At 35.5% G+C, this 27,051-nt stretch overlaps 1 long non-coding RNA gene across 1 annotated transcript in view; it reads left to right on the forward strand.

The window, feature by feature from the left end:
• LOC122794307 overlaps positions 1–27,051 on the forward strand; it is a 936,094-nt gene that overhangs the window by 708,910 nt on the left and 200,133 nt on the right. The window contains exon 2 of the long non-coding RNA XR_006363632.1: positions 22,653–22,724. This is a non-coding gene — a long non-coding RNA (uncharacterized LOC122794307). The remainder of the gene's footprint in view (positions 1–22,652; positions 22,725–27,051) is intronic.

A 27,051-nucleotide genomic window follows, 5' to 3' on the forward strand; every position in this document is an offset into this window, starting at 1 on the left:
CCTGTTAGATTTAACTAGGGCATTTCTCTCGCTCTCTCTCTCTCTCTCTCTCTCTCTATCTCTGACTCTGTCTCTCTCTCTCTCACACACACACACACACACACACACACACACACACACACACACACACACACACACACACACACCTACCTACCTCATTTTCTTAGTGCAAGAAATACATAAATAGATTTTGTCAAAGTTACAACAACTTTAAACTCTGTGTGAACTTGGTGTTTGTTTTTGACAGAATGGTATAAAGGAACTCATGGCTATGTATATAGTTGAATCTCTCTGTACTGAAGTACTCCCTACCATGATGCTGCTTTAATAAATGGTGTGTTTGCATTCAGAAACTTTTACAGTTTTTATACTGAATTTTATAGCTACACGAATTAGAAAATAACCAATTTCCTTTTCAGAGCCTACGTTAAAAAGTCCACTCCTTACAAGCACTCCTTCCCCTGGAAAACATCTATATATGCATCTTCACAGAGACCTAGTTCAAGACCGATGACAGCACTCCTTTAATGCAGGATTTCAATATCTGCCACAAGTTCAGGCCTATCACCCGAGATGAAAAGGTGATGGTGTTTACATATTCTTAAAGAACAATTCATCTCTAGACTTGCTAGGTGAGACAATGACGTGGGATTCCTCTCCATCCAACTTAGCATTAAAAAACTCCTTACTGTGTCATACCTAACTATAGGTCCCCTCTGTGTACCCCATCAGTCCATATCTCCTACCTAACTAATATGGTGTCCCTATGCATTAAACCAACACCATTATTCTAGGAGACTTCAATCAACTACTCCTCCATTAATGGGGAAACTTGTATATCCTTGAGTATGTATTCCCAGACAGGTCTGGATTTCATCCATACAGTATATCTGGATCAGTTAGTCTGTACCCAAACAAGAGTGATAAAATCCTGGACTTGGTCCTTAACAATATGAGACAACTTTGGTGTCCACCAACTGCCACTTCCTCCCTGGTTAAACTGGACCACAAATCAATCACATTCATAAGAAGACTGAAGCCAAAAGCATCTTCCAATACCTCTGTTTTCAGAGATTATGCTAAGTTTAATCTACTAAAACTAAGCGATGGCCTGAATTATGTGGAATCCTTGACTGTCAAATCCTATGTACATGTAAACAGCTGCATAGACACATCTATCCCCCTCTGAAGTAAATAGAAAGCCACATATTTAAGACTAATTTCATTTAGTCTAACCCAAATATAAACAGGCTCTGTAATAAAAGAAAACATATTGCCTGCAAAAATAAATTTAACTCTCAAGATGCTAAAGACACTCTTGCTAAACTTAATAGGGAGTTCATTACCCTGATCAAATCAATGAAAGCCAGATATGAGGTAAAAAATAACCAACTAGGTGAAGGGTAACCAGAAAGCCTTCTTTAACTATGTTAGAAATCTCAGAAACAATTTGCAGCAGTGCACAGAATAATAGTGAATGATTTTAAATTCCTGGACATAGGCAATTTACTATCAGACAAATTTAGTTAAAACTTCAAACATGTATGCGTGTATATATAGCAGAGTGGCCAGAATTCAATATTTTGTGCTCAGACGTCATAAATTTGTCCATACACCACCCAGCTAGCTACCACTTAAAAATATACTCAAAAATCTGCCCTTAAAATTTCAAAAAGGGACACATGTTTAACTATTGCCACTTATAAACCATGAACATGTTATTTTTAATGGTGCATTTCTATCGGGTAGGTATATTTTGCACTCTACACAGTTTAGTCAGGTCTAACCATTCTAAACCTTAGAAGTATAAAGTTTCTGAGACAATCAGAAAAAAATTAAAATTAAAAATTTTAAATTTTGTGTAGTGGCAATCACCAACATTGGGATCAGTCCCTTATCCCAGATATTTAATGTATGACAATGATTTCCTCGCACCTTTACAAGTCCTTTTGATAAGTGTTTTTGTCATCTTCAATGCCCACTCTCCTTTTTTATGAATAATCTATTTGACAGATTTTTACAGGCAGAAGGATACACCACATCTGGATCGACATTGTGTGTGTGTGTGTGTGTGTGTGTGTGTGTGTGTGTGTGTGTGTGTGTGTGTGTGTGTGTGTGTGTGTGTGTGTGTGTGTGTGTGTGTGTGTGTGTGTGTGTGTGTGTGTGTCTGAGCATATGTGTAGAATAATTTTAGAAAGCTTCATCAATGAATTCTTTGTTTCTTTGTTTCTATAACCATCTCCCTATATCACATACACATAGGTGTACCATTTCTTTGAAGTCCCTTTCTTTCTCTTTTGAAGAATGTTACAAGGATTCATCAATGAGATAGTGGATGCAGTTCTCTACACTTGGATAAGGTTATCTTCTGTCTAATATATAACTTACATGTGATTCAGATTAGCCAATCAGAATAACATTTGAAACTTAACCCCATCTATAGCCTGCATTCCACATTTGTTAGCAGATGTTACAATAGCATATTGCCATCTAAATTAGTTTGACCCTACTTTGCTATACCTGGTATACTTATGAGTATATGGGAAAAGGTACAGACAGTGCACTCCTGAGAAATGGGGAGAAGATAGAGATAGTGCACCCCTGAGTAATGGGGACACTCCTGAGTAATGAGGAAAAGATACAGACAGTGCACTACTGAGTAATGGGGAGAAGATATAGATAGTGCACCCCGAGTAATGGGGACACTCCTGAGTAATGGGGTGAGGACACCAACACAGCACTCCAGAGAAATGGGGAGAAGATATAGAGAGAGTGCACTCCTGAATGAAGGGGAAAATATATAGATAGTGCACCCCTGAGCAATGGGGACACTCCTGAGTAATGGGAGAAAGATACAGACAGTGCACCCCTAAGTAATGGGGAGAAGATATAGACAAGTCACACTGCTAAGGAATGGGGACAAGATACAGACAGTGCACCCCTAAGTAATGGGGACACTCGTGGGTAATTGGGAAAAGATCCAGACAGTGCACTACTGAGTAATGGGCAGACATTGCAAACAGTGTTATTTGAGTAATGAAGAAAAATGTTTTCCACAGCTTGTGTTGCTACATCTAGCTGATAATGAAATTCTACAAATGTGGAAACAGTGAAATGCCCACTCTTTCAGTTAGAATAGCAACCACCACTTTATTCAGAGACAACTGCATCTTTGTTATACCTATATTTTATGCTTGTCATATTCTTCATGGACTGCTAGAAACAAGATTCTGTTGTAAATCTAAAGATCTTTTCACCAGAGGCATACTTGCCAAAGCAGCTGTACCATTTTTAAAGTCTCCTTATCCCTACTGCTAGCCAATCATTAGCAGACTTTCAATGAACCAGACTCATCATTCCTAATGACACATCTGCTGGTCATAGGGAATGATCATCTAGGTAGGCAACGGGTTCTTTTATGTTTTTGGTCTTAACATCTTCCCTTAACCAACTACATGCATGTTTGAAGGTGCAACAATATGCAGTGCTTCCTCTGAAAGTTCACATTCCTGTACATGCCCCATGAAGTCGACCCTGTACATTACTTAGCACATATATTGACTATTGCTGGCTCTAAACTATCCATTTCCTGCAATAGGTGTCCACAGTGCTAGTGGACCACAGGAAATCAGACATGCTTTCCCATCCTGTGTCATTCCTGGCCTTGCCAGCATTTGACTAAAGCCTTAGACAGAACTTTATCCCTTTGATACAGTCTTCAGCTGTATGATTTTAATGATTTTATAATCACTGTATGTAACAAAATTAATGCAAAGATATGTTTTCTGTTAACACTTAACGTAGCCATAACATAATGTGTTCCTCTGAAGGCTGTACAGTATAACTGAAGGGATGAGCTCAGTTACTTGGCTGGTAGTCATAGAAGGCTTTCAGATGACTGTTACTTATGTGAGACAGGGATTGTGAACTAGTAGAAATCAGTGGCTGCATGGAGTACTATCATTGCAGACAGCATGGCTTCACTGTGCCATCTCTGGCAAAATATGTAAGAAGATTTGAGTGACACTGAAACATCATGAACCAACAAAAACACTTAGGGATTTTATTTCTGACTACTAATTTTTCTTTGGAAACACTGCATGATGTTCATTTCTATATGATTTTGTGAATACTTATTATTTATTTTATTTATTTATTTTACATTTGTTGACCGGGTTAGTCTAACTGGATATATGTCCATTTTCAGTCGAGGCCCTGGGAGAAAAGCTCCATAAAAAGACATGCACAAAAACAGAGCAGTAAACTACAATTACAGGATACAAAGACATGCACAAAAACAGCAGTAAACTACAATTACAGGATACTTGTAAGATAATAACAGGTGTTCCATTCCATTTTTTGCGTGCAAGAAGAAGATAATAGAGAGAGGATTTAGAAAGGTGGGTAGATACCAAAGCAAAGTAATAAACAGGAACAGGAGGACAGGCCAGATAATAACAGATTTGGAAGGATTAGTATAATGGTAGTGACTAAAGATAAGGCAGAAAGAAAGCCAATTCACTTGTTCCTAGTTGCACTAAGTGAACGTCTAGTGTAGGGGCCTTAAGTAGCTGTGAAGAGAGATATAAGTAGTAGTAGCCTAGGGTAACAGTAGGAGATACTCTAGTCGGGGTTGGTACAGGGACATAGCCAGTGGGTTGTAAGGTATGACTTGAGTTTCTTTTTAAATAGAGAAGTAGAAGAAAGAGATGTGACTGCACTAGGAAGTAGGTTCCAGCTTTTTCCGACAGTGTTAGAGAAAAGGGATTCTCCTGCTTTATTGTTAGGTTTTTGGGTAGTTATGAGTAGTTTGTTTACAGAGCGCAGGTTTGTTAGATTTTTATATGGGTTGATTAGAATTGTGAGAACTGGTATATTGCCTGGATAAAATAGTATTTTGTGGGAAATAACCAGTTGGTGAAAAAGAATTTGATTTTGCTGACTTGCTTACGACTTATGTATACCTAGTTACTCAAGCCCTGCATGAAATGACACACATTTAACAGCTGTCAGTTTTGTTAAGCATAACTGATGAAGAATGAAGCCTCTCAAGTCAATTACTTAGCACCGTATATTGCCCTATCATTGTTTCCATGGTGTTGTGTTTGTAATACAGTTAAGCTACTAATTTGATCATGGCTGAAAGTATGGAACACATCTGTCAGGGCAGTAATAATTCAACATGTCACAAATACAAGTTTGAAAGATGAGAAAATTAATTTTCATTTTAGAACTGATAAACAGCCTCATAATTTATTTATTAATATCTTATTCTTTCTCATGATGTAAGTCTAAAATTTATATTTAACATTTGCTCCTTGTATCGATTTGTATGATTAATTCCTGTATGTACTTTCCTGAGCTTCTCAGTAGATAAGTAAGATAAGATGAGCTGTTTACTCTGCTCTAGATCACTGCAGAATTGAAACTCTAAAAAAATACAGTCATAACGAAACCTTAAACTATGGGACTAAGAATCCCAGTGACTCTGGACCCAGGACTTGACTGTACTAAGCTGAGGGCAGGTTACCAAAAAAAAAAATACTTATTCACACAAACCCATACAAAAAACTTGGAATATAAGCTGTAACCATCTGGCAAATTAAACAGTTAGCATGATAAGTCTTGCAGAAAAAATATATGCGCAATGATTCTGAGTACTACAAAGCACAAATGCATGAATCAACCCCGTATAATGTGTTATACATGTGTTATTTTTATAAATATAAACTGTCATTCATCCAGGTGATACATCAAAGTGATGTGTAACTTTAATCTAACAGGAAAACAACACTGTGAAACAAGCAGCTCTGCCTGTGATATTTTCTTTTGCTTTGTAGTACTACAATAACAAGTTTCGTTGTACAACAAATGTTGGACAGCAAAGTCATCCTTAGAGGACACTACCAACTGACATATATCCACTCTGCAACTGAAAGTGTATAAGTCATTAACCTATATCCCACACAGAGAGACAGAAACATGCATATCTACACAAACCTTCAAAAAAGCAGCAATTAAAAAGGGGATGAAAACTTCTAAGTATGAATCACATGAAACTTTTCTACTAGGCATTTATTTAGCTGTTTGTCTGGCAACAAAACACTGTAAGGTGTGAGCAGTTGCATACAAAATACACATGCCTTTTGTTTTTCAGTATCACCATAGCAAACTTTCAGTTGAAGAATGAATGCAGAACAATTAAATCATTTTTGAAGCTCATTACCAACTGATTTGTTCTGACAAGCTCCCTAATATATGCATGTGTTTACAAACTTCCCAAGAAGTTACAGAACAAACTAATTTTATTTAATAACAGATTTATTTTATAACACGCTAACAACACACTTTCAGTCACAACAAGTGGTTGCACATCAGGTTACATTAAATAAGGCTAATATATATAACCTATACACTAATCAACAGGTATTATTTCAATTTCATTTAAAAAAAAAAAAATCAAATAAAGTTATTACATACATCATTTGAGGTTTTCAACAGGTTCACAGTGACTTCATAGTCCTTTTTTCTGAGATTTTATGATAAGCTGCCCATAAATATATAAAATTATCAAATTAAATTTATTTTATTTATTACGATAAAATAAACCTAAGAAAACTAACTTCTTTATATGCAATAATAACCATTTCATTTATATAAAATAATATAAAATAAACACAAACAAACAAATAAAATAAAAATAATTTCATTAAATAGAAAAATATAAAATAAAAATAATATCACTGGACAGACAGTAAATACATACAAATCATAATGAATATTTTATAGAGAATATGCTAAAGTGAGACAAAAAATGACAAAGAACAATTGACACAAATGGAAAAGAAGTCAAAGAAGGAAAGAAGGAGGAGGAAAGAAAAAAAAAGGAAAAAGGGAAAAAAAAAAAAGGGGAGGAGGGGAAAAGGGGAAAGGGGAGGTAAGGGAAAAGGGGGGGAAAAAGGGGGGGGGGGAAAAAAAGGAGGAAAGAGGAGGAAAAGGAAAGGGAAAAAGGAAGAAAGAAGGAAGGGGAGGGAAAAGGGGGACACCTGGAGATATAATAACTATAAAATACTATAAACCATTATAAAATATGACAACAACACAACAAACAACTAAAACAACTAAAAAATGAAAAATTAACCTTAAACATTAAATATTTCTATGAGAAACAAATCATAATTCATCCATCTTAAAGTGGATGTATCACATTGTGAGCCAGAATTCATTCAAGTTCATGTTTGGAGTAACACTAAAATATAATATAATATAAAAACCAAAACTAGAGTCACCAAAGAAGTTCATAAAAGCGCAGGTCTAATACTGAGAGATATGTTTAGGCCAGGTTCTAAATGTGCCCTGAGTGTTAAAATCCAAAACTTCCCAAGAAGCAAAGAAACAATTTCAAGTAGAACAAACCCTTCAGACATAACCCCCCCCCACACACACACACACACACACACACACACACACACACACACACACACACACACACACACACACACACACACACCTTCATTCAGATGCCTTACTCATTCTGAAAAGTGTCCCGTGTGTTATCTTCAGTCCTCCTCGCAGCTAAACTAAACCCATCACAGCTCTGTTTCAGTGCTCACTGATCTGACTTCATCTTCAGTCCTCCTCGTCGCACCTAAAGTAAACCCATCAGAAGCAGCAGAAACCATCCATTTCAAAGTAAATGCAGCAGAAACCATCCGTTTCAGTTCCCGCTCGCAAACCTGAAAATACGTGCACCACGCGATGATGTCAGCACGCCCATGGCACAGATGTGACTGGACTTGAAGGACATTCTTAAAGAAGAACGCCCTAAAAAAAATAAAATAAATAAATACTTTTTTTTTTTAAATTAAAAGAAGATTAACTAGCCAGCCGATTCAAGGGGATGCAAGTGCACCCCCTTGCACCTGCCTGTGGGCACCCTTGTTAATAGCATTACTTATTTTCTTTATGCATTTGTGATTTTATTGCTTACTGAGTTGTAAGCTAATTTTCTTTAATGCTTTTTCCTTCCATGGATTTTGAGCTTTACAGGTTTGAAAATACTGTTTATTTTTTTCTAATTTAAACATCAGGAACTTTTTATACAGTGAAAACTATACATCTGTTTTTTTTGTATGCAGTTGGATTAGTTCCCATTTCTACCAGTCCTGATATCTGTGTCCTTAATTTTAAATCAACTGTTGCCTCAACACCAGATCTAAGTATTTTATTAATGGTTAAATATTTATAGTTTATCAACATGAAATGATTTTTGATGACGTTTCTACTTTGAAATAAACCTGTAGTGTAGAGACAACACACTCCAAATAAAAGATCCAGTCAAACCAATCCAGACAAACTGTCTTAATGCATAAAAAGCACTTAGCCTTTCAATTTGTTATTTAATACATTTTGTTGCAGCTTTAACACTTTGCCTGGAGTGTTTGGACTCAATCTTTTATTTGTAATATGTTCTCTCTAGACTAGGGGTTTAGTTCAAAGTAGAGAAGCATGTTTTGTGGCTTGGTTCTTGGTCTTAATTTTTTTAATGACCCATTCACTGAATCAATAACTGTGTTAATGTTATAGTATTCAAATTCACAATAATTAAATGTCTTAAGCATGCCTGTATTAGTTGTATTTATTAGAAGGTCAAATAATATAGAACAACGATCAGAGTTACCAAGCATTCCCCTAATATCTTTTCTTACTTTCTGAATCATTGCATGCAATGATATCAGAATGATTCTGATTATGTGTGTTCATATTTACTAGTTGTTCTAAATTATAGTTTAAGATGTTGATAAGTTCCTTTGAATGGCTTTTATCCACTATGAGATCATTCCAATCTATGTCAGCATAATTAAAATCCATGAGTAAAAGGATATAGCCAGATTCTAGCAATGTATTTAACTTCTTAAGGTAAGAAAATGTCTCTTCATATCCCAGCTGTGGATGACAATAACATAATACAACTTCAGTGGTTTTATCAAACTACTTCCACTTCCCTTTAAATCAACTATTGCACATTCTAATGAATTATCTATGGTGGCAAATATAAAAAAACAAACTATTATAAATGAAAATAATTCCAATCCTACCCATCTGATTTGTTGCATTCATATTTGTCAAAAACCAAGAAATATTATATCTCTAGATTTTAACACCTCGGTAACTGCAATGATTGTTAGGTTTTCAAATTCAATAATGCTTGCTGATGCAAGGTATTTATTATTACAGAAGAATTAAATCTGAGTGTTCTATGCATTGATTTGGTTGGTCTAAAAAAGTTCCAAGTATTGTGATGTTTTACTAGAACTAAATTCTACACCACGGGTATTTGTATTCAACAAATCTGTTTCAAATAGTCTGCTGTCCAACCCACAGTCTTCCTAGTACTTAATAAGTGTGATGTTATATATGGAAGGTATTTGTCTCAGCCAAATATCATACATGCAAGATTTAGTAAATAAATACTTATTTCATTTAGGTTAAAGTATAATTTCACTTAAGTCAAACCAAATAGATGCACGTAAACTCATTTAAATATTTTATAATATTGCCCTCTTCATATAACTTAATGGTGGTGTCTTTAAATCATTTGTTACCAGATATATGAAGACAATGGCATAGTTTGGCTTAAGCTTCAATAATGTTTTAAGTTGTATAACACTATCTGTCAATTTCATACCAGATAATGCAGAAATAGCATATTGAGATTTAGTGATTTTGGTTATACACCTGCTAGTGGGCTTAAGAATAGAATAATCCAATATTAAGATTTTATGATATGTCTTACTAGAAGTTTCTAAACTGAACTTCCTATTACTAGGTTCCCCTATAGTTTCAGTTCATTCCACATGATGTTAACTAGTTTTATACATCACTGTTTGAGGGCTATCCCCTAGAGCCCTCCTTATTTAAATTGTTTCTTTATTTCTCATTTAATTTCATTATCACAACAGTTCACGAGGCATTTTGACCAGTAATCTTCTTAATAATTACCTCTGTGCTTAAGGCTCAAGGAAAGAAATTCCTTCAGGGGTTCCTCTATATATGTCTGACTGGGATTTTCCTCATATACCTCACTATTATCATCTCCTACTAAAATTCATGTGGTCTGCTCTTGCATATCTGTTTGTGGTTTGAGCTTTTACTGATGATTCACAACTGTATTCCTTTGTTGGATGAATACTAGTCAGATAAAAATAAATTCTTTATTGATGTTGTGTTATTTTCCAAAGCTGAATTTAAAACTACATCAATACTAGCTTTAAATATTTCTGAGTTATATTCCTTTTTACATTTTTACTTTTCACCCTAAGTACTATTTTTAAGTGTATTTTTCTCGTGTACTGTATCCCTCAAGTAGCCTCACTGTGGTTCTTTAATTTTCTTATTTGTAATTTTTCTGTTATTTTCTACCCAGATTTGTGGGCCTGAATATTTATGTGGTTAATTTCTTTATGTTTCCTCTTCCTTCTTACTTTATTGTTTATGTTCCCAGGGAAGTTATAGTATTACGCATAAGCTAATTATGTTTTGCTTCAAGAGTGATTAGCAATTTATTTACTTTGTTACATTTTATAAAAATACCAGTAAGTTGATCATTGTTATATCTTAGACATGATCCACACTGAGGGCATTCAAACAAATAATGTTTTGATTAAAACATCCACCACATAGAAACTCACTGAATCCATTTTTTACATTTCTAGTATTGAAGTGAATACGCTATATAGATATCTCTAATTGTATTTATGAAATGTTTCTGGCTTTATGATTAATTCTGAAAAGTGTTTACTAAATGAAGGATATATAACCTTATCCCAGAATGTTTAACATGTATATGTTACTCAATAAAGGTTCTTTATACTTTAAATGTTCTGCTGGTTGATTATTATGTTTAATAGATGCATGTGGAAGCTTTCAATTTAAAGCATATGTTTCTGTAAAATATAATTTTTTTCTCTAGTCTTGCCCAATTATTGTATTTCTACTACTGAATTCCCATCTTCAATACTCAATATTTTCATAAATATCTTCAGAAATCTATCCTATTTGTTAAATGTTCTGCTCTAGCTACCCAGATACATTCTCACTGTTGTAAGTCAAATTCCAGTCTCTACCTCTAAGTAATATTCCCTGCTGAAAGTTGATTATTTCTCCCAAAATGTTCTTAAGCCATGATAACAATTTTATTTGGAATATAAATGCATGTCAGTGTATTCCTCCTCCCTTGCTAGTAACTCCTTACTACCAGAAATCTACCATTACCATCTACCATCTACCATTATTGTTCTTTCTTTTCTATCAGTATAAGAGCTCTTCTAGCAATTAGAAAAGTATTCCCCTCCCTCTTTCCTTTGTATCAGATATTCTGCTGAATACCCCTCCTGAAATCTTTTCTTTATCAAATGCACTTGCTCATTTCTTTCCAAGTATGCCTCCTGTAGTGTTTGCACTCTGCATCTCTTAATATAATTCAACACTCTTTCCTTTTTTGTCTATACCTGTGAAGCTGTTCATGTTCCAAGATAATATATTTAGTGTAGCCATTATGATAAGAAGTTATTATTCCCACCTATTATATATGATTGCTTTTTTAAAGTTTATTTCCAGCTTTGTGTTACATACAATCACTGATGTTTGGCAGGTTGATCTTTTATACAGTTGTTTCTTGAAATCTCCATTTGAACCTATGTCACATTTTACAAGACTTTTTATTTTAATGAAACCCCTCAAACAAAAAACAAATATGCCCCCAGAGTACCCTCAGAACCTATCAACTTAAAACAAACAGACAAAACTATGTACATCTTCAAAGTAATGAAGTTTAACCCTCCTGATAGGAACAACTGTTCCAAAATGACTGCTGCATACAGAGACATAACCTAATCTAAAATTAAGGTTATCTATGTTATACATGTTACAATTTGTGCTCCTTCTTACATTAATTGCTGTTTGTTCTTGTCTTATCCTTATTTAGATGTGAAAATAGTTTGTATGTTTTCAGAAAATGTTAACTTTTAGTCTTCTGGCTGTTACTGTATACCAGTCAGCTTGCCTCTAGAGAAAATTAAGACTAAAATGTACATTTGCCCTCAGCTACAGACTTCTCAAACTGAACATTTATTTGCTAAAAGAAAACTTTTCATTACATTCAATGTTCTCTTATGTACTTACATAAAAAGGTGCTATTAGATTAAACCAAGAGCATTAATCCAGAAATTCACCTATGCAAAAGTAAAACATATCAAGTCTACATATATTATAATCTGTACACTTTTAAACCCCATCCCCATGTACATTGAATAATCATTGTCTACAAGCATTCTACTCTCTCAAGTGTTAATACATTGCCCCTCTGCTTCAAATTTGTCAGTATCAACTGTTTCTGCTGATATGATTATATCTGTACAAATACAGGAATTGACTGCTTTCTCATGGCCAGGTTTGGAGTATGCACACAATGTGCTCTTTCAATTAACAAATCCTGGTGTGGAATATCAGTCTAGTTGCTTAGTTATGCTTTCAATAAAATCAATACAGTCTGTTCCTTCCAGTTTCTCTGGTACAGAAGAAGATTTCAGGCTTTCCCTGTGTGCTCTGTTCTCTAACAGTACTATTTTTTAAACAATTCTTCTTGAGCAGTCTTGTGCTTGATGAGCCTTTTCATCATTTTGATCCCTGATTTGTATAGTTTTACACATTCATCTGAATATCTCTTTAAAGGTTCTTCCACTTTTTTCCAGCCTTTTGTTATATCAGTTTATATACTCCTTCATTGTTTCATTTATTTTAATCAGCTCTGCACATTTGATTTATTTTTTCTTCAGCTTACTGGAAGCTAAGTCTTGCACCAAAGCTGGAGCCTGAAATACTTTTAGCTGAGCAACTGGAGTGTTTTCCCTTCAACTTTTTAGTTGGTTTTCTTTCAGTCTCTCTACACGTCTTTACTGGCATCAAGGCAGTGTGCATAATAGACAGAAAATGAATTTACTAAATCTGGCAGAGTTACTAGCCCCTATCTCTCAGTTTCTTTATCACAGTGGGAAAGATTAAGCTAATCTGTAGATCAGTATGCAGCCATCTTGGAAGTCTTCATGTTCTTTTATGTCTTAGTCTTTTTCTTCATATAATTTTCTAATTATCCAGTTTACCCCTGTATTTATCCTCCTACCACATGAATTTCAAAATCTCATTTTCATTACCTCTAATCTTTTGGAATTCATTTATTGTTGTTATATATCTTCTACAATCAGGCATACCCAGTCACCTACTCTTCTTTGCTCTCTGTATCACTTGGAAGACATGTAATCCAAAATACTTCACCCCACCTCATACCCATGGTAAAAGCATCTCACACCTTATCCCCTGAACAATCAACCAAATCACTAATTTCTGAGAATAAAAACAAAGGCCTTATTCTTAAACATACTAAATGCTAACTCATTTTTACAAATAGTTAACCAGGCAACTACGGGTCAAAATCATCTTCACCTCATCCTCACTTACATCAAACCTAATTGCACTACTCCTTTGGTGTCCTCAGTTCTGGTGAAATCTGATGACAGTTTAATAGTTAGCCTCTTTTAGGGCATTTAAACCCTGTACAACAAACTCAGGGACTTTAAAAAAGACAGACATAATAACATTATATGATGTGCTAAACTGAAAAGACTGAAAGCTTGTGACTGGTACCCATAAATACTGGTATACCCTGACTAATGTTGAGATGAAGACCAATATACACAGTTTGAAGTAAAACTCATGAAGCAAAAACTGTGGAAATTGACTGATTCTGCTTTTCTATTCCCCTGCTTGGTTGTGAGAAACTTAACATTTTTGCCATTACATATAAAATAGAAAATTGGCTGCAGAGCCTGTGTTTGTTAACTGCAGAGGCTAAAAAGATATAGAGTATATGGATGTGTGTGTGTCTGTGTGTGTTTATCTATATATGTATGTATGTATATATGTATGCATGCATGTGGATGAGAGAGAAAGAGATTGAGATGTATGTATGCAAGCCATAAGGCATGATGTGGCATCCATACTAGAGATATTCCTATATGAGCTTTAGCAGGCATACCCCCAAAGTCTCAATGCAGTTATAAACTGGGCATCTATGTATTTCAATTTTATATTTATTTATTTTTATTTACTTGCTTACTGAAGCTTGAATTTTACATTTTACAAACTTATGTATGATAATCATATGCGTTGTCAGGTATTTCACTGTAAAATTGTTCCTCCTCCCATTTTAATCAAATAATACTTATGCACGGTTGTATGTTTAACTGACTGGATTTTTTTTCTTTACTTTTCAAACACTTTTATTGAATTATCACTTGTGACATAGGCAAATGTACATTCATATAAAACTAATCAAAATATATTAACACAACAAACATTGCACTTCACATATATTGCTATATATCATATAACCTAAGCAAAATTACATAATATTCAATTCATGCCTTTTTTAAACAAGAAACATCTTTATTAAAACAGCACTTACTACAAAGGCAATCATACATTTATAAAAATGAAAACAAACCACACCAACACAATCCTAGTTGCAAGCATATTACATCACAAACCATACTGACACTCCTAGTTGCAAACATTATAAAAGACTTATAATCTACCCAATTTTTCTTACTCAAACATGACATAGCTCATTTAAGTACTGCCACTTTTTAAACCTCATTCCTCCCTTGTATGTATTGTTTCCGCAATTCTCATTTTTTCTTATGTAGTTTGCGCCTACCTCTTTCTAAAGATCTCAATTCCAATTGTTTTATTTCTGTTACTATATTCACTACTTCCAGGATAGCTGGTTTAGATTTTGATTTCCATTTTCTAGTAATTGCTTTTTTGGCAGCCACGATTAATAGACACAGCAAGGCCTTACCATGTTTAGGCAATTCTGATTCTGTATCATAGTACAGAAAAAGCGTCTCCCTCATCAGACCAATCTGCCCACCCAGTATCTCCAACAGTGCATCCCGCAGAGAATCCTTAAAGTCTGCCATCTCACTACACTCCCAGAAAATATGTTCCCAATTACCTCTTTCTTCCCCTTCACACCTCCAACATTTGCTGTCTGCCAGAGGGAAAAAAATCTCTGGAGTCCACTTGGGGTATAAAATTATCTATGTAAACATTTCCAGGCAATTATATCCTCCTATTTTTTTTTTTTTTTTTTTTTTTTTTTTTTTTTGTGAATTGCTTATCCAATCTCTTTTCCTAACCCTTTCTAACCTCCTCTGATTGATTCTTGTAGATACCATGCAATATTTTATATGTTCTACTAATTATTTATTTTTTTAATGGCAGCTTCTGTTCTAGATTCTATTAAAAACTATGAAATAGGGAAATAGGAAATACACCCCAGGGATCACTTCTGTGTCTCTGCTCGACAGTGGCACAGGAAATAACTTTCTTGGGTTGCTTAAGCCAGGGAACCTTGTTGGCTAGGCTTACGTAGGCCTATGGGCCGATAGCCTAGTACCTACCTATGAACCAATGAACCCTACCAGTGCTGGTCTTTTGTTTAGAACCCTCTATTTCTTTCTCCTTGCCTATACTCTGAAATCAATCCCTGACATGGAAGGCAATCTCTAATTGACTGGAATTTTGGTCTGAAAATTTCAGGGTAGTCATTTTTAGGGCATTCGGGGACAGATGGAGGGGGACAATATGATTAGCTTCCCAACTTCCTGGATTCCTAAAACCTTAAACTTGCTGGAAGCATTATCCTTTGGGAGTGAGAGGGAACTCAGATATTTTACCACAATTCCTTCAACTAGTAAAAACATCTGTTACCTGTTATTGTAAAATTTATTTCCACTCAAGACAAAGACCTTGTTTTAAGAACTGCCTTGTCCCTTGCTCCACTGAAAATAGGTGACCAAATCATCAGATTTGACAATGACTTTGCATCCCTTGTAATGTCCAAAAGAAAAGCATGTGTCCAATTGATAAAATCATTAAAGAAGGAAAGAATCAAAGCGGAACTCATATTTCCTATAAGAATACGACTATCTCTTCCAGAGGGAAGGAAAACTTTTGACACCCTTCATGAAGCATCCACATTTGTCAAAAAAAGAACCTTTTAAGTCAAACTGAATCCATGGATTCTTTAGTCAATTTAAAAAGGCAAGTATCAAAAAATGAATGGACAACTAAAAAAAAAAAGAAATCTAGAGACAAGTAAATATACTTACTTTTCCTTTTCCACTGAGATTATTTTCTCCTTTTAATTAATGTGGAACCACACACAGAAGGCAATGTAACTTTCTTTTTTCCTGTTATCTTACTCACAACAATGCTAATTTTTCAAACAATACACATTACTCAATTAGTTCAAACAGGTTTAAGACTTTATGTAACTGCAATCTATTATTTTATGCTGAAATCTTTTCATATACATATCATCAGTGAAACAGTATAGAATATCCATATAGTTTATATATATATATATATATATATATATATATATATATATATATATATCATATATTTCATATCTAATTATTCTTATATACACCTTTCCCTTTATCTTAATCCCAGTAATACAGTACTTAAACACTGGAAATGAAGGGAATGCTTAATATGTTACATTTAAGTATTCTAAAAAGTGCTGACATTTTTATTAATATATAGTACATGCACCTGTTTCACTTAGTTAAATGTTTATATGTTCCTATTAGCTAATATTTTATATTATTTTGATTATTTCACCATTTTTCATGCTAATGCTTTAAAGAGAGGTTTTTACACTGCTCATGGTTTGCTTTAACATCAGCAAGGGTGTTTATGCTTAAATGTCTTCACTTCATCACAAAATTTATACCTACTCACTTTTTTGATGGTCTTGACAAATTTTGTGACAAGCAAATCTTCTAACAGCTTCAGATAGCTCTCAAACCTAATGTCATATATGAAGTTGTGTGGGTAACCTTGCTTCTGAAACATGTTTTTTAAAATTTGTTGATAGATGGCACTATTAATATTAATGAATATAATTATTTATGATTCCCCCACCCAATCATCCCAACCATTGTTTGGCCTCCCAAAGTTGGATAAGAGTATATACAACAATCTCCAATGCACCCCATTTAGATGCCAGGGGGTCTATTTCATACCCCTTGGCTAAATACATCGATGAGAAATTGAACAAAATTGTGTCCAATGAACCAACAATTTGTAAGGATATGTGCGATTTTCTAATAAAATTAAATGATATTGAATTTAGTGAGGAATGCGTCTTTATCATAATAGACATAAAGGATTTGTATTCTGTAATTCCACACTCTATAGAGGTGCAATGGTTCCATGATTTTTTGATTGAGAAGTTTTTTTCACAAGAGGTGGTTAATTTACTTGAGCATGTTTTAGAAATTGTATTAAACAATCATTTTATTGGTTTGTGAATGAGTATTATCTGCAAAAAGAAGGGGTGGCAATGGGGTCAGCTTGTGTTGGTGTTTATGGTAATATTGTCATGCTGCAGTGGGAGAAGTTATATCTTCTTAGTTCAGGATTCTATCAATACTGTCAGTTTTATACCAGATTTTTAGATGATTTGTTTGTTTTATAGAGAGGCCCTAAAATTTTAATTGTGAACTTTTTAGAATATTTAAATAGAACTGCAGAGTTTTTTTTAATTTTCTTCTTGTGTGAATGAGCACAACATTTCTTTTCTAGACATCCACCTAAGTTAGGATTCTGTAAAGGGTAGTTTTGTAACAAAAAATGTTGAAAGGACACCTACTCAAATAGCTATTTAGATTTTTCCAGTACTCACCCACTACACCAGAAAAAAAGTTATCATTAAAGGTCAATTTGTAAGGGAACCTAGAATGGTCTCTTTGATTTATTTTTAGATGTGTGTGAGACCTTAAAAAAACATGTTTCAGAAGTGAGGTTACCTACACAACTTCAAATATGATATTATGTTGAAAACTATAAATAAAAGGGAGATAGATTATTTCAAACCCCTGTTTAGAGGAGAGATTGAATTTAAAAACAGGGTAAATAGAATAAGTGATGCAAATGGTAGGGTCCATTATTGGTAGATACATTGCCTACTAACTCAGAGCACAATATGCAGGCAAGTAATGAATTTACATACTCATTTATAACTTCTTTCAGTACAAGCAGTAAGCAAGTTAAATACATCTTCCAAATAAACTGGCAGACACTGTAGCAAGACAAAGATTTAACAAATGTAGTGGGTCAAGGACCAGTTATTGTGTATAGGAGGGGAATGAATCTGAAGGACATACTAAAAAGGACACCTCACTTTAAATTCACAGGATTCATGAAAAAGTGTGGGTGTCATAATTATTGTCCTTTCATTCTTGTAATTGAGTAAGTTTTGATTGTTGTTGTTGTTGGTAGCGTTGTCGCCTCACAGTAAGATGCTGTCCGGTTCGATTCTCAGCTAGAGCGTCTTCTGCGTGGAGACATGCGTGAATGGGCGCACCTTCGTTGAAGGTTGTGCGTCAGGGCTGGTAACTCGGCATGTAAAAATCAACTACTAATCTACTAATCATTAGCAGACCAGAGTTCCACTGTGGCAACCCCTAACTGGGAAAAGCCGAAAGACACAACAACAACAAAAGTTTTGATTAATGATTTTAAATTCAAACCAAAAGACAAATTATTTTATTGTACCTCTGAAAAAGTAGTGTACTGCAGCCAGTGCAGTGCATGTGTAGGCTTCTACATAGGTAAGATGAAGAGGAAGTTAAAAAAATGTATTTATGAATATTTGAGAGCTATAAGATTAAAAGATGAAACCAATGCTTTAATAAAGCACTGTCTAGAGTATACAGAACTTTCCTTTAATTGTTTTTGTACTGGATGTAATAGATTAGTACTAAACTAACTGCCCTTGCGAGCCATTTTAAGTTTAGCCAACTATCCCTTGTGAGACTCAAACCCTGCACCTTGTGTTTGTAAGGCAAACACCTTAACCATTAGGCCACCCCAATAAAAATAGGAGAAAGGGGTAGACCATGGACTTTTATTTTGGAGAGAATGGAATTAGCCTGGCGGTTACACCTAAGGGCTAATTACTGGCTAGGTCTAAATGGCTACCTTTCTATAACAAGTATTTTAAGGCTAAAAGCACAAGAAAGGTAATTTTAACATTTTAAATATTTAAGTGTATCTACATATTTGAAATGTTTATTATTGTTTATTTATTATATTGTTGTTTATTATACGATTTACAGTAAGTTTTGGATGAGAAATGTATGTTTTACTTATTTGATCGATCATGTTCAGTATTATTTATGTGGTATAGTCAAGAGTACAGCTGCCTTTCAATGAGCTGACTTGGGTTTGATTCCTGAATATTACACTACTTTTAACACATGTTTTTTAAAAACTCCAAGAACTTTGAACCCATGAATTATGCATTATTTTTTGTATTGTACTATTGACTGGCTGTAATAAATAAGAGGTCTATTACATATTTAAACTTTATTCATGTTAGTTTGGTTTGTCTGATGAAGTTTTATTAAGTTATGAGACAAAAGTTCTTACATTTTATTTGAATGTTTCTTTAACAAAAGGTTGTTTTACATCTGAATTTGCTTCATTTACAATGTTTTTGTAAATTTTTCATGGGACTTTAAACTTGTTGACCTACAACACTCCTCACCCCAGTTTGCTGTTTTTAGATATCCAAACTTGCAAGGAATTTATACATACCAAGCTCATATCTTCACTAAAGGCATGCAACAACAGTATCCCAAAAACTTAGATTTCATCTCAGCCATTATTAATGGTACACTTAAGAACACCTCTTTCATATCTATAATTTATGAGATCCTCAGAAATTATTTTGGTAAAGCAGATATTTCTAGTTGGAATTATTCTAGTAAAGTAAATAGACCAGAATGCTCAGCAAAGGATAAACACTTTGTTTACAGTCAGTGAAAGGATCTATATCTTCCCTGTTTTGGCGAGTATACACATGGAAATTCTTTCACAGATATTTTCTTACATCACATAGATTAGAATAATATACAAGAAAGATGAAGTAAAATGCTGGAAATGTGGAAATTTGATGCTGACTGGATACACATGGTTGTTAATTGTAAAGTAATATTTCCATTTTTGTTAGATTTTAGATATCTTTGTAAAGCTTTATGGAAGGACAGCTGTATAATTTCTGATCCTCTTATTATTTTGAATGTTCCTGTTCCTGAAGTCATCCCTAAAAGACAAATAGTTTTACTGTGGTCAATTCTTTCTATAGTTAGGAAAATTGTTACTAAAAATTGAAAATCTCAATCCGCTCCTGTCTTTAAAATTGAATTTGTTCCCCTAGCAAAGTCTACCTATATGTATGTGTGTGTGTGTGTGTGTGTGTGTGTGTGTGTGTGTGTGTGTGTGTGTGTGTATGTGGTTTGACCCATAGGTTAAACACACAGACAGACAGACACACACAGACACACAGACACACACACAGACACACATACACACACACACACGCACACACACACACACACACATATATATATATATATATATATATATATATATATTTATTTATTTATTTATATGTAAACATATGCTTATATATTGAGATTATTATCACAAGATCAGAAACATGATCTAAGGCGATAATGTCATGGTTTGAAAACCTAAATGCCTCAAGCTGGCTCTCCTGAGATATAGTAACCTGTAGCATGTACAGGCAGATTCAAGCTACACACATAGCATGGCATGGCAAGAGATGTAGATTTGCAAGGAGGCCATCCTCCTGCACTCTTCTAGTGTCTGAAGCTATGTGCAACATTCCTCTTGCTTAATTATACAGCTCCACAGATGTACAATTACAGATATGGGGCAGTACTGTAATTATTACCACAGTACTACCTCATCTTCAAGGCAGGCTAACTGTGCATTTAGAAGATTTAAGTTAAGGGAGGTATGGCAAGCACACATATGCTGGCTCACAATATAGGAATTGTAAGTTTTCAGGATGTATTTTGTTATAGAATTAGATATTGTGGTTACAAAACTATTGTTGTGGATTATGTTGCTCTCAGTGTTGTGTAATCATCTCTCATCCTGCAGTGCAAATGTTTTGTGCATAACACATAGCAGACTATTGCCAATTCCATTTATCATATGTTTGTGTTTATATTGCAATGATGTTTCTCAATGATTTTAAGGGGCACACTGATATATTGATTACTTAGGTTTCCACTGAAAAGGTTATACGTAGCTTCCATAGTGAATAGGTTTATATTGTATTTCCATAGTTCTTGAGGTAACTTTAATTTTCTTTTTTTTTCCTTGAGCTAGCAGAACTTTTATTTATGCATTTATTATGTTTGTACAGAGTTTGTTAGGATTTGCTCATTTTATTGTTTAGCTATGTATTTACTTAGTTTTTTTACCTAATTTAGATACTTAAATTCAGATCCATTTTTCAAGTAATGTTTGAGTAATTGCCTTTTTTTTGGTTTTTCTTAGGGTTTTATTTTAATGTTTGTTTTAACCTCATTGTATTTGATAAGAATAAAATTCATTTCTTTTGATTTACGTGGGAAAATTTGTTTTAGGGATAATTGCATGTTTGTAATTTTTTATATGTGATGTGTAAACATACTTTTTTGCATTTCAGTTTATTTTTTTATTTTATTTTATTTTAAACTAGGAGTAACTTTAGGCCAATGGGGTAGCTTTAGGAAAGCTATAGTGCTTAACTTCTACTTTAACTTCCACTAAGGAAATGCTGTTCACATTTCAGTTAGTATATTCTATTTTATAGTTTCTTTGAGTTCTATGCAATTAAATTGAATATTTGGATTTTAGGAGTTGTTTTAGGTAGGTGTAGGTATCTCTTTCTTGTCTTTTCATTGTGTTAATTTCTTCTACAGCTTTTAACACATAACACAACAATAATGGATTAGAGGACTTGTATTAGCTTTAAGGATGCACTAAAGGCCCAGATAATCTATTGTCAGTATTACAGTAGTCTAGATGTTAAACTATCTACCAGTACACATGCATCACACAGTGTATTTATGATTCACTGGTTTTCACCAGGTCCTCTCATTTCCTCCCATAACCTAAACACATACCCTAGTCTAACTGGACGAGTCTCAAAATTACCACAGGCATGTGTGTGTGTGTGTGTGTGTGTGTGTGTGTGTGTGTGTGTGTGTGTGTGTGTGTGTCTGTATCTATCTACCTATCTATCTATCTGTCTATCTATCTGTCTATCTATCTATCTGTCTATCTATCTATCTATCTATCTATCTATCTATCTATCTATCTATCTAACTCTCTTTCCACAAAACAGTTTGCATGAAAAGACCTGGTTACTGTCAACAGGGGATTCGTTGAAGCTGGTGCTTGTTTTTTGTTTCATTATCTAGCTATCTTAAATATATATATAGGAAAGGCTTCTCTCCCATAGCCACTTCAACTGCATATATACTAAGATCATGCAACCTATATGCATAGTGGGTGTGTAGTTAGAGGGCCTATCTGTGTGAAATTGTTTAAAAAGTATATATTTTGCTTTTGTAGATATTTAATAGCTTTTAGCAAAAGCTGAAATTAAAGTTTGCACTCTTTGAACAATTACAGTCAGTCTTTTTTTATCATTGCAGATTCAAGTATATGAACAGAACTATTTCAATTTGCAGCTGTGAATGTACTAATCTTAGAAGAAGACAACAAAGGTGAGTTCCAGTCAATTAAATAAGATTTTTGAATTCTAATCTGAGACCTGATACATTCAAATGCAAATATAATATCAAACACTTCAAAACAAGCTGTAAAAAACAGCTAACAGAGCATAAAAATAAAAATCCTTAGTACAACATTACAACAATGGAAATACTGAGAGAAAAGATGGCAAAATGCATTCTGTCTTCAGTTACATATGTTGATAGTAATTAGTAAAAACAAATCTCTTAGTAATACAGAATTTGAATGATGGCTTTACAGCTGGGTATAGAATAGATGACTTTGAGACTAAATTTACTTTATTTTGTTAGTGTACTAAAATATATTCTTACATTCCCCCTCTAAATTTTTTGCATTGCTTTGTAATTAAATATTTTCCTTGCCTTTCAAATGTTTAAAATTATTGGACAAAAATATGATTCATTTTGTGAGGCCTAGAGGAGATTATCTCTGTCTAAGGACATGCGTCCTTATTCTTGTGTCTAAAATAACAAGGGACATCACTTTATGGTTTTCTAAACATGATTGAGAGTGAGGACTACTTTTGTGTGCAAATCTGATTTATGATTTTGGCCTATATGCTAGCATTCTTTACTTACTTTTTTTCTAATTTTGATGCAGGATTACTTAAATATTTAACACAAAAACATTTGCAGAGACTTTCAATAATAATCTGTCTAAGCAACAGAGACCTCCAAAGCAGAAATGCAAGCAACCTGCATCCCCCAACACAACCCAAATGACACATAGCCCGCAGACTCAGTGTACCACTCAACCACAGCCAATAAGGCAAAACAACATACCCAACACACTAGTCATAGGTGACTCTATAGTCAGGCACACTGATGTCCCACTCACCAGGCTAAACAAGAAGAAGGTTACTGTCAGCTGCCTGTCGGGTGCCAGGATCTGCCACATAACCCATGCACTCAGGTCAATCCACACCAAGTACAAATATGACTTTGTCATTGTCCATATTAGTGTGAAAGACCTGAGACATACCTCCCTGGACTACATGAAAAGAGACATGGAAGAGCTCTCTGATCTTGTAGCCCAGGCAGGTATGACCCTAGCCCTGAGTAGCATTCTGCCATCACCCAGAATGATGCCACAGTACAAGGGCAAAATGATTGACTTCAACAATTGGCTAAGCTTCTGGTGCCATTCTAAAGGGACCCAGTATCTGTCTACCTGGAATGACATGGTCGACAGACCATGATGCTTTGCCAGAGATGGCCTGCACCTGTCACCCCTGGGATTCCGGATACTGGCTAAGGTTCTTGCCGCCCCTATAGTGCCTTTTTTAGGCAAGGTTCAAATGACAAATTCACCACCATAACAGGAACAGGCAAGCAAAAACTGAGGGTGATGCTACTCAATGCTAGAAGTCTAAATCTCAAAATGCACTCACTCGAGGCACTCCTTAAAATGGAGAAAATTGATATCTGTACAGTGACTGAGACCTAGTTCAAGGCTCCAGAGACCACCCCTGCACTACCAGGCTATAACTCATACCACACTTTTCGTCCATGTAATCTGGACCAGAACACCAAAGGTGGAGGTGTGTCCATATTCATTAAGGATATCCACACCTCCAGGCTAGTTGCTCAGCATAATGCAGCCGAGGTTATCCAAGTGCAACTAACTCTGGGCAAGATTGCAATCCAAATTGTAGCTTGCTACAGATCACCCACCATGCCCCAGGATTCCAACTCCTCTTTTCTTGATGTACTGGAAAATTTTAGGGTTCAACCAAGCACCCTAATAATGGGTGATTTCAACTACCCCACCATTAACTGGGAAAACTACTCATGCACCAACTCCTTCACTCAACGCTTTCTGGAATTCATAAACTCCAATGCCCTGGATCAACTTATCCACACCCCCACCAGGGGCAACAATATCCTGTATCTGGTCATTACCAACATGAGTGACCGGTGTTCCACACCTGAAGTCAATGCCTCATTGGTCCGATCCGACCATAAGCTAATTACCCTAGATATCCACATCCTGCCCCCACCCCCCATTAAGGAAACCATGGTAAAAAAATTCTCCAAAGCCGACTTCATGCATCTTGAGACAGAAGTGGTGAACTTCATGACACCCATGCAGATGGACAATACAGTTATGACTACTGAATCCTACACAATTGTACTTTATAAGCACTTACATGAGTGCATGGATCGTGCTATCCCAAACAGAACCAAGATGCTATTCTCCAAAAAAAGGAAGCCAATCTGGTGGTCCCCTGCTATAAACAAACTGTACAACAGAAAGAAGAAACTGTTGCAAAAGAGAGTCAAATCCTATGAGTGGAGGAGTTCCCCTGGTCAGCCTCAGCAGGAAGCTGCGATCCCTGATAAAATCCTCCAAAGCTAGTTACTAAAACAAAATCACTACTGATTCTAAAGACAACCACAAAGCATTCTATAGCTATGTCAAGAATCTCAATGGCAACACTCAGATCCGCTCTGAGTTACAGCACAATGGCACTAAATATACAGACCCAACTGATATTGCCAACATCCTGGCAGGTTCAGTCCAACTTTACCCCCCTCTCACCCCCTAAAGAGCCCATCTCCATACTGGAAGAATACAAAGTTCCTGTAATCATGGCTGCACAGGTAAAAACCACACTCTACAAAGCCAAGAACACAGCATCCATGAGACCAGACAACATCCCAGGCTGCATTCTACATGAACTACAGAATGAACTGGCACCCCACCTAAGTACCATGTTTAATCATAGCCTCACCTCAGGCTTTGTGCCTGCTGAATGGCACACAGTGATGGTTATCCCACTCCACAAGGGGGGAGCTACCACGGACCCTGGGAACTACCGCCCCATTAGCCCGACGAGCCTGGTCTGCAAGGTTGTGGAACGTATCATCATGGAACTTATAAACAAAGACATTGGTAATCTCCAAACTCTGGACCCCACCCAGTTCGGGTTTGTAAAAGGCAGATCATGTATCCTAAACCTGATAGACTTCTTTGAAGCAGTCAACAAAGCCGTGGACAAGGGTAAGCTGGTTCACACAGCCTATCTAGATTTTGCCAAGGCTTTCGACACCATCCCCCACTCTGGAATTATAGATAAACTCACTAAACTAGGTATAAATCGCTATGTCACAAGATGGGTTGCCAACTGGCTCACTGACAGAACCCACGGCGTGAAAGTAGCAGACTCCAAATCCGACTTCAGACCAATGACAAGTGGAGTACCACAGGGTTCAGTCCTGGGTCCTCTCCTGTTTGGTATCTACTTCTCTGAAGGACAGGCTAACAGAGAAGGTCTTTGGCTAATGAAGTTCGCAGATGACTGCAAACTAGGAGCCATAATCAAAACTTCTAACGATGTGGACATCCTAGAAAAGGGCCTCACTGAGACAGATGCCTGGTGTCAAAGCCATGGCCTCAAGCTCAATGCCAAAAAGTGCATTATCATCCACTTTGGTAAAAACTCTGTGCCCATGAACTACAACATAGGCAGTAGTATACTTAACACCAAAAGTGTGATAAGAGACCTTGGGACACAGGTGGACAGTAGTCTCTCCTTTGATAATCACATTGTCACAGTAATCAGGAAATCCTTCTATGTGGCACACCTCATCACAAAAGATTTCTCATCCAGAAAAAAAGAGGTCATTGTTCCCCTCTACTCATCACTCATTAGACCCATTATAGAATACAACGCCCCTTTTGGTATGTACCTCAAAAGACATCTACAACAACTGGAAAGGCCACAGAAATACCTCACAAAGAGAATTACTGGCCTCAAACAGATGGCCTATGCAGACCGTCTCAAAAAACTCCAGCTTTACTCTGTCGCATATCGCCTACTCAGAGGTGATCTCTGCCTAACATACAAAGCTATGTCAAACCCAGAGCTGTTGGACATGCTCCACTTAAAGAAATCCCAGTCCCTCCGAGCTACACAATCTAGGGACCTAAACCTTGTCACCACAATAAACAGAACATGCCGGAGGGATAGGTTCCTGTCCCAGAGATTTCCCATACTCTGGAATAAACTACTTATCTATATCAAACAAAGCTCCTCATTAGCACTCTTCAAGAAAAATCTTGATGATTGGATGGGAGATAGGAAATTCACCCCAGGGATCGCCTCTGTGGCTCTGCTCAGCAGTGGCACAGGAAAATAATTTTCTTGGGTGGCAAAAGCCAGGGTACCTTTTTGGCTGGGCTTTTATAGGCCCCAGGGCCGATAGCCTAGTACCTACTAATGAACCTATGAACCTATGATTTTTTTTTTATTTAAAACTTAGTAGAAGATAAGGAACTGTGGAAGGGAATCTTTGT

The sequence above is a fragment of the Protopterus annectens genome, chromosome 1.part0 (genome assembly GCF_019279795.1).
Source record: "Protopterus annectens isolate FY-2018-M chromosome 1.part0, PAN1.0, whole genome shotgun sequence".
Lineage (NCBI taxonomy): Eukaryota > Metazoa > Chordata > Ceratodontiformes > Protopteridae > Protopterus > Protopterus annectens.